The sequence below is a fragment of the Budorcas taxicolor genome, chromosome 5 (genome assembly GCF_023091745.1).
Source record: "Budorcas taxicolor isolate Tak-1 chromosome 5, Takin1.1, whole genome shotgun sequence".
In the NCBI taxonomy this organism is placed as follows: Eukaryota; Metazoa; Chordata; class Mammalia; order Artiodactyla; family Bovidae; genus Budorcas; species Budorcas taxicolor.
In genome coordinates this window covers 78,521,884-78,536,274 of record NC_068914.1, presented here as the reverse complement: position 1 = coordinate 78,536,274, position 14,391 = coordinate 78,521,884, and positions in this window count along the sequence as shown.

The following is a 14,391-nucleotide window of genomic DNA, read 5'->3' as shown; positions in this document are numbered from 1 at the left end:
CGTCTGCGACTTGGAAAACCTAGAGAGCCCTAAACATCAGGGCTAATCTGGGGTTCTTTGAGGAAAGCGGCAGGGAGCTTCGAGGCCCCGGGGAGTTTTCGCGGACTCGCCTGGCCGCGTGGGGGCATGCATTGCGGAAGACTGCAGCCTGGAAAGTGATCACGCCCTTTTGGCAGCTGTCGATGCTTGTGTACGTGGCTCCTGCCGTGGGGAACTGTGGCTGTGACAGCCTGCACAGGAGGGAGGGACGAAAGGGTGAGGCCTTGACCCATCCCCTGTGCCTGGGGAGTCCTGAAGGCACTGGTATTTTTCAGATGAAATTCCCGGACTCACCAGGAAATCCTCGAGGCTTTCGGTGACTGTGGGATTTGTCGCGCAGCAGGTTCCAGATGGTCCCCCGTTAAGACTTTTGGAAATCGAAATTGGCATACCAAAAATTTCCTCTGATCCTGCTACTGCATTGAATAGACGTTACCCAGACACCCCGCCCCACCTCTGCTCTTGTAAGGAAGGAAACGTTTGTTACAGAAATACTCCCAACTGTTTCATCTCTCTTGTTTTTCTTTTTTTTAAAGGTTCTTTCTAGTAACTGTGACCGTTTCCTTCTCCCGAAGTCATTCCATCAAAGTCTTGGAAGCAAATTAAAAAAAGGAAAAAAGAAAATACTAGACCAAATTAGAAAGTTAAGATCTTTGTTGACCGACTGCTTTGCCTGAAAAGACAGCCTCATGGATCTGCTAGGTTCAGGCTTCCTAACAGCCTCTTCTGGGGGCCTTTTCCTCTCACTCCCACCTTGAGAAAAAAGCCCAGACTGGGACTTGCCCGAGGCCCCTGATTTTCCACACCGGTTTTAACTTTCCCACCAGAACTGCATTTTTTTTTCTTATAGGCTTCTGTAATTAGAATTATTGTAATTAATAAGAATAGCTAATATTCATATAGTACTTGAGACGGTTGTTTATAAATATATGATTATTTAATTCATCCACTGTGTGAAGTATGAACTATTATTGTCCCATTATTCAGCTTACTTCATTCCTTAGAGATGAGGAAATGGAGGCACAGTCAAGTTAGATGACAAGGCTCTTTCAGCTTGTAAGTGGAAGAAGTGGGATTTGAACCCCAAACTGTCTGAGGTAAAATCCATATTGTGGTCACAGTGTTATAGAAATGCTCTACTAACAAGCATGATTGTACTGAAACATGAAATTTACATTTTGTTGGAGGTTATTTTCCTTTTACTTATTTAGCCTTCCTGAAGTTTATTTTGGAGAAATGTCTGAATTTAATGTGGATAGAAAACCACACATAATTTAAAATAGAAACATCTTGAGAACAAACCATACATTCTGGGGCAGTTTTATGCTTTTCTTACATGTAAGATTATTGAACTTTTTGACCTAGGAGCTTATTTTCATTAGTAGACGAGTTTGTCTTCATATGTCTTGAGCCCTGAGAACATGGTGAGCCCTCCAGGAAAATGATAATGAAGTTCTTCAATCGTCAGTTTGAAAAATATATATTGATTAAATGTGCTCAAGAAGTGAACACCCTTGAAGTGATCGATGACATAATGCCAAATGAAAAGGAAATTTCCAAAAAGAAACATAATTATTAGGTGGATTCAATAGGGAAGATACTCCAGGGTGTTTGTTTTTTTTTTTTTTTCTTTTTTCTGGAAACTTCTCTGCCCTTGAACTGACCCTCCACGACTGGGTTAGAAGCCTCTTCTGTATGCTCCTGTGGCACCTAGAATCTATGCCTGTGGTGAAACATTGTATTCTCATTGCTTGCTTGCCTGACTCTACTTCCCAGGAGATTCTTAAGTTTTTGGGGGGCACTCTGTCCTTGTCAACAGTGTGTCTCCAGATCTCAGCACAGTTGTTTGTTTTAAGAAGGAGCTTAGCAATACTAGTTAAAAGGATGAGTTTACTGGTAAGCCTGGTCTTGTTGGGATGTACTGAGTTGAGATTATAACAGAAACTGTGAGACCAGTAGGGGCTTCCCAGGTGGCATAGTGGTTAAGAACCCACCTGCCAATGCAGGAGGTGCAAGAGATGTGGGTTTGATCCCTAGGTCAGGAAGATTCTCTGGAGTAGGAAATGGCAATGCACTCAGTATTCTTGCCTGGAAAATTCCATGGACAGTGGAGCCTGGCGGGCTACAAAACTGAGCACACAGAAGACCAGTATACCCACTGTGAATACAGTCTCCATCCAAACCCCTCCCACTTTGCACCTTTCTTACATTTCCTTGTTTTCTTCCTCCCTTCCTTTCCCACTAGATATAAACCAGCTGTATATTTTGAGTGTGTGTATAGACCCTATTGTCCGGCTTGTTATTTTGCACGTAACAGTTTTTAATGTTTATTAAATGAGAACAAAACAACCTGAAAAATTTTGTGTCAGGTTAATTAACTTTATTTCTGCACCCAATTAATAATCCCAGCCTTAATCCTGACCTCACAACTTGCAGTCTTTAGAATGACAGAATCACAGGATTTTCCTTTTTTTTTCTTTTAATTGCTGAAGGAAACCTGATAACTCTCTAAGACAGCCAGTAGCCACAAGAGAGTATTTAAATTTAAATTGATTAAAATAAAATTAAAAAGTTACTCCATAGCCTTAGGTACATTTCTGGGACTTAATAGCACATGTGAGGAGTGGCTCCTTTATTGGTGCGTACTGTAGTACAGAGATTTTCATTATTGCAGAAGGTACTATTGGACAGAGCTGGTAAGTTTAAAAAAAAGTAGGTAAAAGGGCATCGTTTTATTAACTTAAATATATCACTATTACTAAAAAGTATTTCATACTTTTTATGAAATACTTTTTAGTATTTCATGTGATACTAAAAAGTATTACAGCAGTTCTTTTACATACAAAGAACAGCACATTCCTCTTTAAGATGTGTGTTATTTCACATAGATAAAGATTTTTCCTTAGTAGTTGTGTTTAATGCACATTTAAACGTATTCAGAAGAATATAGATGGTTCAAAAGTATTCCTGTTTGTATACCCCTAATGTGAATATGCACTCAGTCAATCCTTTGGGAATCTTAATTTTTTTTCTGTTTTAAAATACTCTGATCAACTTTGAGTCACTGCACAAGTTAGACATTCATTAGATTCGGCTGTGCATTTTAAGCTCGCGTGATTGAGAAACTAGAATAGTCAGTAATGTTGGTAAAGGACAAATGCCAGATAGTTTTGGACTGACCAAATATATATTTAATGACATCACACATACCATAGAGACAGTTCTCAATTTACAAACACTCTATTCAGAAGCAGCCCAAATATAAAACACACTGGTGTACTTTCCTTAATCTCCTCCTTACAACAGTATTGCCAAGGTAGTCATAGTACAAAAAAATTAGTCAATAAATAAATCTTGGAATTTTTAGAGAATGGATAGCTTCAATTTTAGAGGCAGTAAAGACGCTGAGAAAAACCCTGGGGAATTGATAGATGTTATTTCTACAGTAGAGCAGATTTGCTTAAGTGGTAATCCCCCTGACAAAAATAGTCTAGCTCCACCTTTTTCCACAAGGCTCTGCCCCTCCATGTTGAATTTCTGTTTCTCTGTCACTCCCCCAGTCTTTTACAGTTCTCCAGTTTAATTTGTAATTCGGTTTTGTGGCCTCACTTCTCTAAGACTCAGTTTTCTGAACTGTAAAATAGGAATCATAATGTGCTAATTGTCAAGAATTAAAGGAACATTTATGTGAAAATACTTTATAGATTAGAAAATTAATGCAAAACAAGAGACTATGATTATATATCTTAATAAAATTCAGCTCACTCAACCCCAAGGTTAAATGACCCTCGAATGTGCATATGGTCAGAATCTGGTTCATCAGAATATTTAAGCCAGAGTTGATGGTTTGAAGGATCTGAGGCTTGCGGAGGTGTTCTGGGAGATGGAAAAAGATTTAAAAAAGGAAATGGAAGGCTGTGAAAGAAAATAGTTCAAATTTGGCAAGAGTTTGTATAAATACCACCTTTTCCTTTAAGGAATGAATGTAATTGCTTGCATTTTCTGCCTTCTTCCATCTTCTGTTTCATTGATTATTCCTAAGGCTAAAGTTTCTACTTTACATCCTAATTCATCTGACAGAGCATGTTTTAAAAAACTTAACGTTGCTTACTTGGATTTTCCAGTTGTCTTTTGCTGATGGAGCTTCTGTGAAGGGCAAATTCGAAGTACAACTGACTCCCACAGCAAAGAGGGAGGAAAATGGTGGTTGTGTTTCTGAGTGGTCCTGGGCAGCTGAGCCTTTAACTCTTGAGGTAGCAGTGCCAGTCACAGCTACTTGCTGGCCTGTAAGGCAGAGGAAGCAGTAGTTAGACCAGAGCAAATCAAATCAAACCAAATAAAGACAAATAAAAATGGCATTGAGGGGTGGGGGAAAGGGAGAGAGAAGAGAGGGAATGAAAACGAGACTGAACAGGGGAGTGGTGGTGGATGAAGAGGAAGGGAAGGATGCCAAAGAGAGTGCTGGGCACTGTCAGTAGCTCTAAGCACAGTACGTGTATCAACTCATTAAAGCCTCACGACAGTCCAGTGCATAAGCACTGTTATTTTTATCCCCATTCAGTAGATGAGGAAATTGAGGCACAGAGATGTTGAACAACTGCTCCCAATGTCACACGACTCCTAAGCGGCAGAAGGAGGACTTGAACTCAGCCAGTCTGGCTCTGCGGTTTGTGATCTTAATCACTACACTAGCAATTCTTAAAGCTTCCTGGTCTCAGGACAACCCTCCCTCCCCCCAACCCCCCACCTCAACACACACACTTTCAAAAATTATTGAGGACCATGAAGAGTTTTGTTCATGTGAGTTAACTTTTTGATATTTACCATATGAGAAATTAAAACTTTTAATGAATAGAGTGCCCTGTGCAATACTGTATGTTCTCATTAGTTATCTATTTTATAAATAGTGTTGATAGAGTATACATGTTAATCCCAATCTCCCAATTTCTCCCTCTCATCCCCCATTTCCTCTTTGGTGTTCATACATTTATTCTCTATGTCTATGTCTCTATTTCTAGACACAAATAAAATCATCTATACCATTTTTCTAGATTCCACATATATGTGTTAATATACAACATTTGTTTTTCTCTTTCTGACTTACTTCACTCAATATGACAGTCCCTAGGTCCATCTACATCTCTGCAAATAACCCAATTTTGTTCCTTTTTATGACTGAGTAATATTCCATTGTACCACATCTTCTTTATCCATCTAGTCAAAGCTATGGTTTTTCCAGTAGTCATGTATGGATGTGAGAGTTGGACCATAAAGAAATCTGAGCCCCAAATAATTGATGCTTTTGAAATGTGGTGTTGGAGAAGACTCTTGAGAGTCCCTTGGACTGCAAGGAGATCCAACCAGTCAATCCTAAAGGAAATCAGTCCTGAATAGTCATTGGAAGGACTGATGCTAAAGCTGAAACTCCAATACTTTGGCCACCTGATGCAAAGAACTAACTCATAGGAAAAGACCCTGATGCTGGGAAAGATTGAACGCAGGAGGAGAAGGGGATGAGATGGTTGGATGGCATCCTCGACTTGATGGACATGAGTTTGAGCAAGCTCTTGGAGTTGGTGATGGACAGGGAAGCCTGGCATGCTGCCGTCTATGGGGTAGCAAAGAGTCTGAGCAACTGAACTGAACTGAACTGCCTACTTTAATTTTCAATGGGTTGTTTGGATTCTTTCTCTCTCTCTCTATGTGTGTGTGTGTGTGTGTATACACGTATATATACATACATACATTTATATACATATATTTACACATAGGTACATGTATTTGAGATTCAGTAAAAAACTGAATATAGGATAACTTCTGAATTGGGAGGCTTCCCTGGTAACTCAGAGGGTAAAGAATCTGTCTGCAAAGCAGAAGACCCGAGTTTGATTCTTGGGTCAAGAAGATACCCTACAGAAGGGAATGGCAACCCACTCCAGTATTCTTGTCTGGAGAATCCCATGGACAGAGAAGCCTGGCAGGCTGCAGTTCACAAAGAGTCAGACACAACTGAGCCACTTGCACTTTTTTCTGAATTGGGAGGAACTTTAGAGATTATCACAGGTCTCCTGTGTTCTCATCTACTTCAGGGAATCATGGGTATTAATGAGCTATATTATTCAGCCATTAGATAATCTGTTTCTACCAGAAAACCTGTGATTTGACAGCCGTAAGATCTATGGCACATTCACAGACTTCATCATTGCCATGGTGAAAAATTGCCCTTCTCTTCCCCAAATTGCCTCTCCCCAGATATCTTGCTGTGGTGGATATTTTGTCAGGATTTATTACCACTCCTTGCTTATTGCCTTTTGCTTTACAAGTATTGCTGAAGAGAACGTGGGCTTGATATTGAAAAGAGGGTAAGGATGCGTGAGAAGCAGCCATTCTGAGACATCTGAGAATCCTGACTGTCAGCCCCGTTATCTGCGGGACTTGCTTTTCTTAAGGATGAGCATATTTGGCTCTGAAGGTTTCCAAGACAAGCACATTCCTGCCAACATGATCCCCGGACAAGCCGTTCTGGAATTTGAGCTTGCTACTGAAAGGGGTTAAGTCCAGGACACACACACTAGCTTCGGTGGGGGGTGAGCCATAGTTGGCTATGTTCGCACCTCATTATACAACAGTTCCAGAGAAAGTGATTCCAGATGTGCTCTCAGAAAGTACCTAGTACTTAATGTTTTTAACTCATTAAGCCAAAAATCTACCTTTTCAATTTTGGAGAACCAGAAATTAGTTGATTTACTAGTAATTTCTAGTTACTTTGTAAAGTTGATTCTAAATTGGCCTTACTTAGCAACATACTTCAAGTTACCTGATTATAACCAGAAAAAACATATATTTACACACTGTTGTTGTTGTTCAGTTGCCAAATTGTGTCTGACTCTTTGCGACCCCATGGACTGCAGCACACCAGGCATCTCTGTCTCTCACCAGAAGTTGCCCAAGTTCATGTCAATTGAATTGGTGATGCCATCCAGTCATCTCATCCTCTGTCACCCTCTTCTTCTACCTTAAGTCTTTCCCAGCATCAAGGTCTTTTCCAATAAGTTGGCTGTTCACATCAGGTGGCCAAAGTATTGTATATTTACACATACATCCAAGTAATCATGGGCTTCCTGATGGTGCAGTGGTAAAGAATCTGCCTGCAATACAGGAGACCCAGGTTCAATCCCTGGGTCAGGAAGACCTTCTGGAGAAGGAAATGGCAACTCACTCCAGTATTCTTGCCTGGGAAATCCCATGGATGGAGGGCCAGACAGAGGGTTGGACAGAAGCGTGAACAGATACTCCATCAGGTCGCAAAGAGTCAGACATGACTGAGCGACTAACACACACACATGTGTTCATGCATACATATATCTTTGACTACAATTAGAAATTCATTTTGAGTACTGACTTATGATCACTAAGTTCCTTTGTCCTGGAAATTTCATTATGAAAAGTAAAGAGAACATATGTCTGAAAAGTAGTATTCTAGTTTCCTTCTAAGTAATCACGCTGCTTGTGATTCTGATATTTCATGAAAAGTCATCATTAAAATTCTCCCCCATCACTCATGGTTTTTTTTTTTTTTAACATAACTTGAAATTTTTGTCTTCATAAACTTTGTAACCTGAATTTACAAAGTATTGAAGAGAAAAGTTGCTGAATGCTTTCTCTGACAAGTCAGATGATTATTAAGAGTGGGATTTTTGCATCCCTTGGTCCCGAAGAAAGGAAAGATGAGGGTGAGTGTTTCATCTTGCTTTAAACTATTTCAGATTGCAAAAATTATGGTTTCTGTTGAATACAAAGCAGATCTTCTTAGCTGGTCTCTGTTTACTTGAGAACATTATATCCTGATACACTCTTTTGATAAGATATCTAAAACATTAAAAAACAACAGCAACTAGGTATTATATCTGGCTTCAAGGACCACAGCATTTATTTGCCAGACTTTAACCTAGGACATTATTTACAACATGGAAGGACTGGAAAATATCTTTTTCAGAGGTGACCATTTTGTTGCCGACAGAGTGGCAACTGTGCCATGCTTGTGTCAAACTCTCTGCAACCCATGGGCTGCAGCCCCTCAGGTTCCTCTCTCCATGGTGTTAAACTCTCTGCAACCCCATGGGCTGCAGCCCCTCAGGTTCCTCTCTCCATGGGATTCTCCAGGCAAGAACAGTGGAGTGGGTTGCCATTTCCTGATCTTTCTAAGGCAATCCAAACCAAGGGATGGACTCTGGGTCTAGACAGACTATGTTGATTCTTGGTTCTGTTTGTTAATAGCTATGAGCTTCAGTTTCCACAAATGTAAAGTGGAATAATAACTTCTGAGGATTTAATGAGTTTGTACTTGCAAAGAAAGCACTTAGAATCCTGCCTAGCTGACGTTAACCATTATGCTAGTGTTTTTTTAAGCAAACAAAAAATCTCAAATTTTCTCTTTGCCATGTCAGAGATGCTAATGTCAAGTGGCAGTTTAAGCAATATATCACTTGTTAAAGTTAAAAGGAAGATGAATCTTGTGATTTATCCCCTCTTATGAAGCACCTCCCAGGTGCTTCTATCAGACTGGGGCTACAATCGGAGGACAAGAAGATGAGGAACACATAGCAGAGTGTGAAGGCTATTGCTTAGAGCCCCAGGCGGGGGCCTTGCTACATACTGATTTGTTTATATTATTTCCAATTGGAGATAAAGGCCCTTGGTAGTACCCTTCAGTGTGAGATGGGCCTTAGTCAGTGTCAAGCAGTTGTAGTTTGATCATGTGAAAGGCTTACTCTGGAAAAAATGGAAAAAGTCATGTTTTTTCCCAAAATCATTTAGGGACTCACTACTAAGTCAGTTAGGTAAGGCCCACTAGTCTTTATGACAGTTTTGTGACAGCTAGCCTTGCAGCCCTTCAGACTCATGGGCTTTTGATCTGGAGAAGGCTCCCTTCTTCCTGGGCTTCCCTGGTGGCTCAGAGGTTAAAGCGTCTGCCTGGAATGTGGGAGACTCAGGTTCGATCCCTGGGTTGGGAAGATCCCCTGGAGAAGGAAATGGCAACCCACTCCAGTATACTTGCCTGGAGAATCTCATGGAGGGAGGAGCCTGGTAGGCTACAGTTCATGGGGTCACGAAGAGTTGGATAGGACTGAGCGAGCAGGCCCATCCCAGGGTGCAAGGCTTGACAAGTGGAATACAGGCTGGATTTCAGCCCCCACCCCCTCCTCCACCCAGCATTTGGTGTGGTACACAGATTGCACATTGAATGTGGTAGCCCTGAAAGCAGGTGTTTGAATATTACCTCCTATACCTCGACTCAGATGTGTTGTGCGTTTGGTTTGATCATAGTCTACTTAAGTAGTTGGAGCTGGGGAAGAGACGGTTGAGTGGTTTTCGTCATTGAATCCATTGGGCAGTTGTTAATTACCACTTAAGATAATCCACAAGCATCTTGCTGACAGTCCAAGACTGTTTTCTCTCAGAGGTTTTACTAAGGTAGTTAATTTAGGGTTAAGATCCTGCTGAACTCTATATGTGTCTAAAAATGAGGAGAAAGGCATCAGAATATTAGACCCTTTTAGCCAGAAATCATATTTCTGCAATGCCGTTGGTTTGTTTTATCTACATGCACCTACAATTTAAGATGATGCTTTTTATTCTATTTCCAATGATTTACAAGCTGAAAGACCAAGTATTTGGTGAAGGCCCTGGCTAACAACCAGTCAGTCTATTGACATAAAATCATGTCAAGAGGGGCCTCACAAGATTTGTGGGTTTTGGCCTCGCTTGTTTCTCATTCAATATACCTTTTCAGTATTATCGTCAGTTAAATTCCTCATTGGACAGGCAATAGATTAAAATCACATTAAAGTCTGGACTTCAACCAAACATAGCAGAAAGTCTTGACTCTTTGACATTACCTCCGCAGATTCTTCTATTACAGTTTCAGTGGTCATCGTCTCTGGAATCAATTAATATCTCTACTAGCCCATCAGGGAGAGTGCCACATGTAAAAAGGCATTTCAGAGTTTTATTGTCCCAAATATATTTACTCTCATTCTCAGAGAAACTTGAAAGAACTTCTATCGGTTCTATTCTTATCCTTTTTTTCATTTAGAAACCTTTGCTTTCCATTCCCATCTCCTGCCCTATGTTTTTTTTATATTCTGAAATGAGTAGGAACTCTGCTTTTTAGCTCATTTGTGGTATAAGCATAACTCTAGAAACAGTTGTTTCTATTATCAGATTTCTGTTTAATAGTAAGTAATATGCATTCAACACATTACAGTTTCTAAAGTACTTTTCAAATGTGTTATCACGTTTAATCAACCTGAGCGTTCGAGAGGGCTATGATGATTTTCTTCATTTTTACAAACTGGCAGACTGGGCTGCTGTCTACTCTGCTACCTAAAGGACATAGGAAGAGAAACAGGCTTTGATTTTTCACCTCTTATTGATTAAAAAAAGATATTTGTCTCCCTATTTCCCACTAACCAGTACAACAATTTAAAAACATCTTTCACTTGCTTAGTTCTGTGTAGCATAGTTCATGTGGTGGGAAACACATACCTTGGTAGCTAGCCTGTGAATTTGATCCAATTTATTTAGAGAAAACTTTTGGAATGATTTAAAATTCTTGGGATTTTCAACTCAGACTAGACAAAGGACAGTAAAACAACTCTGGAGCAAATTTTAAGTAGTTAGTATATCTAGCCTTTCCAAGTAAATCAGTCAGAAAACCTTGAATTTCTGTTTTCTTTTGCATATTATATGCCCGAGTTAATTTGACATTTTCACTTTTTCTAACTTTTTTCTGGGTGTGTTAACACTTAGGTTAATTCTGAACTGCTTTTAAGGACAGCCAGTGCCTAGCATATTATAGGCATTTAATGCATTTCGAGTAAATGATTGAATTGTTCAACATATGGACACATGGCTGTTTGTAAATACATATCCCTAAATACAAATAATCACATTATATTTATGGTTTTAAACGTGAAGGTTTTGACACAGTCTGAAGTGGTGAGGAAGAAGCAAGGACTTTGGAATCTGGAAAGATCTGGATCTGAATCTTCACCCTAATATTCACTGCTTGTTATTACACTTTCTTTAGGCAATAACTTCTCTGATCTTCAGCCTCCTTACTTGCAAGTTTGGGATTTTATGGCCCACTCTGCAAGATTGCTGTAGGGATCATTTGAAACAGAACATGCAAAGTATACAAGTATGCGTAAACTGTGCTTTGAGTTTATGGTCAGCTGATGAAGACAGATAACTGTCATGGAGATAACTGTCAAGCAGAGATAACTGCTCTACATTATTGCACTTTGATAAAGATATTTTTGAGTGCCAGTAGGTATTAAACATGTGATAAGAATGTGAAGATAATATATAACATTCTCCTAGCTCTGTAAGATTCCTACGCTTGGGATGGAGGCAGTGACAAGCCTAAAGTTTTCAAAGAAGTACAGACTAATTTAAATCCTATCTCAGAATTTGAGGACTCTGAAGGGCAAGCAGTTTGGAGGAGTGCCGGGGAGCAGTATAGTTGAAGTGGGACATTCTCCAATCTCGCCTTGCACACTGGCCAGTGAAACAGTGCTGGGACTTTCTCCTGTGTCATCAGGAACTGAAGAAGCTGCTGCCAGCTACTGATACTAATCAGGAGGGGAAAGAATCGTTGGTCACTGATTGCCATTATATAAAGCAGAGTGAGGTGGCCAAGTCTCATATGTATGAAAGACCCAACATCTGTCAACATTCACAATTAACCAATGTTTTACAGCAATCGTTTTTTAATATGATTTGAGGATATGGCACTTTTCAAATGTGTATATGTAACTTATTAGTATTTAAGCTCCCACTGATCAGATGGTACATATCTATTTAACCTTTGTTTGTAAAAATCAGCTATACAATCCATAGCATAAAATGCTCATGAGGACAATAGCAGTTCAACAAATTATTTTAAATTTTGCACAGGAGAGCAAAAAGCCAAAAATAGTTAAGATAATTTTGAAGAATAATAGAATTTTGCTTTAAAAGAAGTGCAGAATTTTACTTTAGTAGATATGAAGACTTACTATGAAGCTGTAGTAATCAAGATAGAATAGTAATGGCAAAGGCTTAGATATTTATGCTTGTGCATAGAATGTAAAGTTTAGAACCTCATCTACACATATCAAGTTTTTATATATGTATAGACCAGGTTCAAAACTTGGCATATATGAGAGGTCACATTGGAGAAAGTTTGATGGCTCAGTAATGGATTTTGTTATAACAGGAAAAAAAGTAACATTAGATTCCTAAATCATACTATACATAAACATCAATTATAGACAGAGTAAAGGCTTAAATGTGAAAATCATATGTTTTAAACATCTAAAAGAAAATATTTCATGAACTTGGGATAAGTAGAGATTTCTTAAACAATGTACGGACTGGGTAAATAAACTTGACTATGTTAAAATTAGATCCTTCTGTAACCAAAAGACTCAAGTGAAAGACAAATGAGCAAGTAAGGAAGAGATTTAAACATATAAAAAAATTCATGCCCAGAATATATAAATAATCCCTCAAAATCAATATGGAGAAGACAACCCAATAGAAAAATGGGGAAATGATAAGACCAGGTAGTGCACAGAAAAGATCACCCCCCATGGCTAGTAATCATGAGAATGTGGTGATCAGGGTAGTGCAACATGAAAACTGTCAGAAGTCTGGTCCCACCAGAGAGCAAGTGTTGGTGAGGATGCAGAACAAAGAGAAGTCTTAGGCATTGCTTGTGGGAGAATTTCACTGGTATTACCATTTTGGAAAACACTTTGACAAAATGTAGTACAGTTGAAGATGAGCCTGTCATACTACCTGTATCTGCATTGCTGGGTTTAATCCATGGAGGAAGCCCCACTGTACCAACCATAGTCCACGTAGGAGCTCAGTGTATAGAACTTACAGGAGAGAAGGAAGGAGGGGTGGGACGAGGGAGGAAGGAAGAAAATGTATGTTTTTGACTTCTTTTTCTTTGTTCTGGGTGTTGAGGAACTGCTTCTTCCTTGCCAGGGTGGTCCCAAACTGTCCTAAAAGTTTGTCAACTCCATTGCAACTTTGGGGAGCTCAGAAGATTAGCTTCTATATCTCTGAGAATCTACTGTGAATGGAAATAGTGATTTTCATAACTGATGAATTGAGTAATTCTGTAAATGTATTTTTGCATAGAATGCACAGTGGTATGAATACTGAGCTCTAATTGCATATTTAAAATGAATCTATCTAATGCATGAAATGAGATGCACCAGTACATTATGGGTAGCATAAAATATGAGTTATTACTGGATCCTTAACAATTCTATTGGCAAAGGAAAATGAGACGTAATGCCCCCAAAAGATAAAAGTTTGGGGTTGGATGATTTGGGCATTAATTCATTTTGCTGTACAGCAGAAACTAACATGACATTGTAAAGCAACTATCCTCCAATAAAAGTTAATTTAAAAAGAGAAAGGCAGATGAAAAAAATTCCGCTGGTTTATGAAGAAATGGGAGCTCTTTTAAAATAGTAGATATTCATATACACTAAGCCAGTCCTTTTATAACATATATTCCTAAGAGCATAGAAAACATGGCAGCTCTTCCCATAGCTGGAAAAATGTGTGGTTACCCTGGCAACAGCATCTTCGTTCATGCCAAGTACCACCTGGTGATTTCAAGTCTAACAGCTGTGCAGCATCTACATTTCCATTGAGGAAATAAAATGCATTCATGCATCACCTCATGGCACATTGAAGAAGAAACAAGCTTGCAAATTTGGGGAAGGAGGGAAAGAAATAGCATTACATACTAGCAGAGCCAATGGAGGTTTGAAAACCCTAACTGCAGTCTTGGAAACATGCCCAAAGCAGTCAATGCCACCTAGGGCTCTAGGATCTCGAGGCAGAGTTTTCGTCAAAGCTCTAACACTCATTTAGGTCCAGTAGCTCGAGAATATTTTTTATCCCTTACTTAAAATGTGTACATTTAAGTGGAATTCTCACTCTCCATCCTAACAGGCATTTAAACAAAATGATTGTATACCCATTACTATGACAAACAGAGGATTATGAAATAAAGTGTTCCCAGTTTCATGATTTCTCAGTGCTCCTAGTTTTACTCCGAGTATTGGGACCTTCCTGAGATCTAGCCGTATTAAAAGAGCCAAGTCCTACAGTAATTACTACTAGAATAAATTTCATGGCCACTTCTGAATCAGGTAGTTGAGTGCTGCTGCTGCTGCTGCTGCTGCTAAGTCGCTTCAGTCGTGTCCGACTTTGTGTGACCCCTTAGACTACAGCCCACCAGGCTCCTCTATCCCTGGGATTCTCCAGGCAAGAATACTG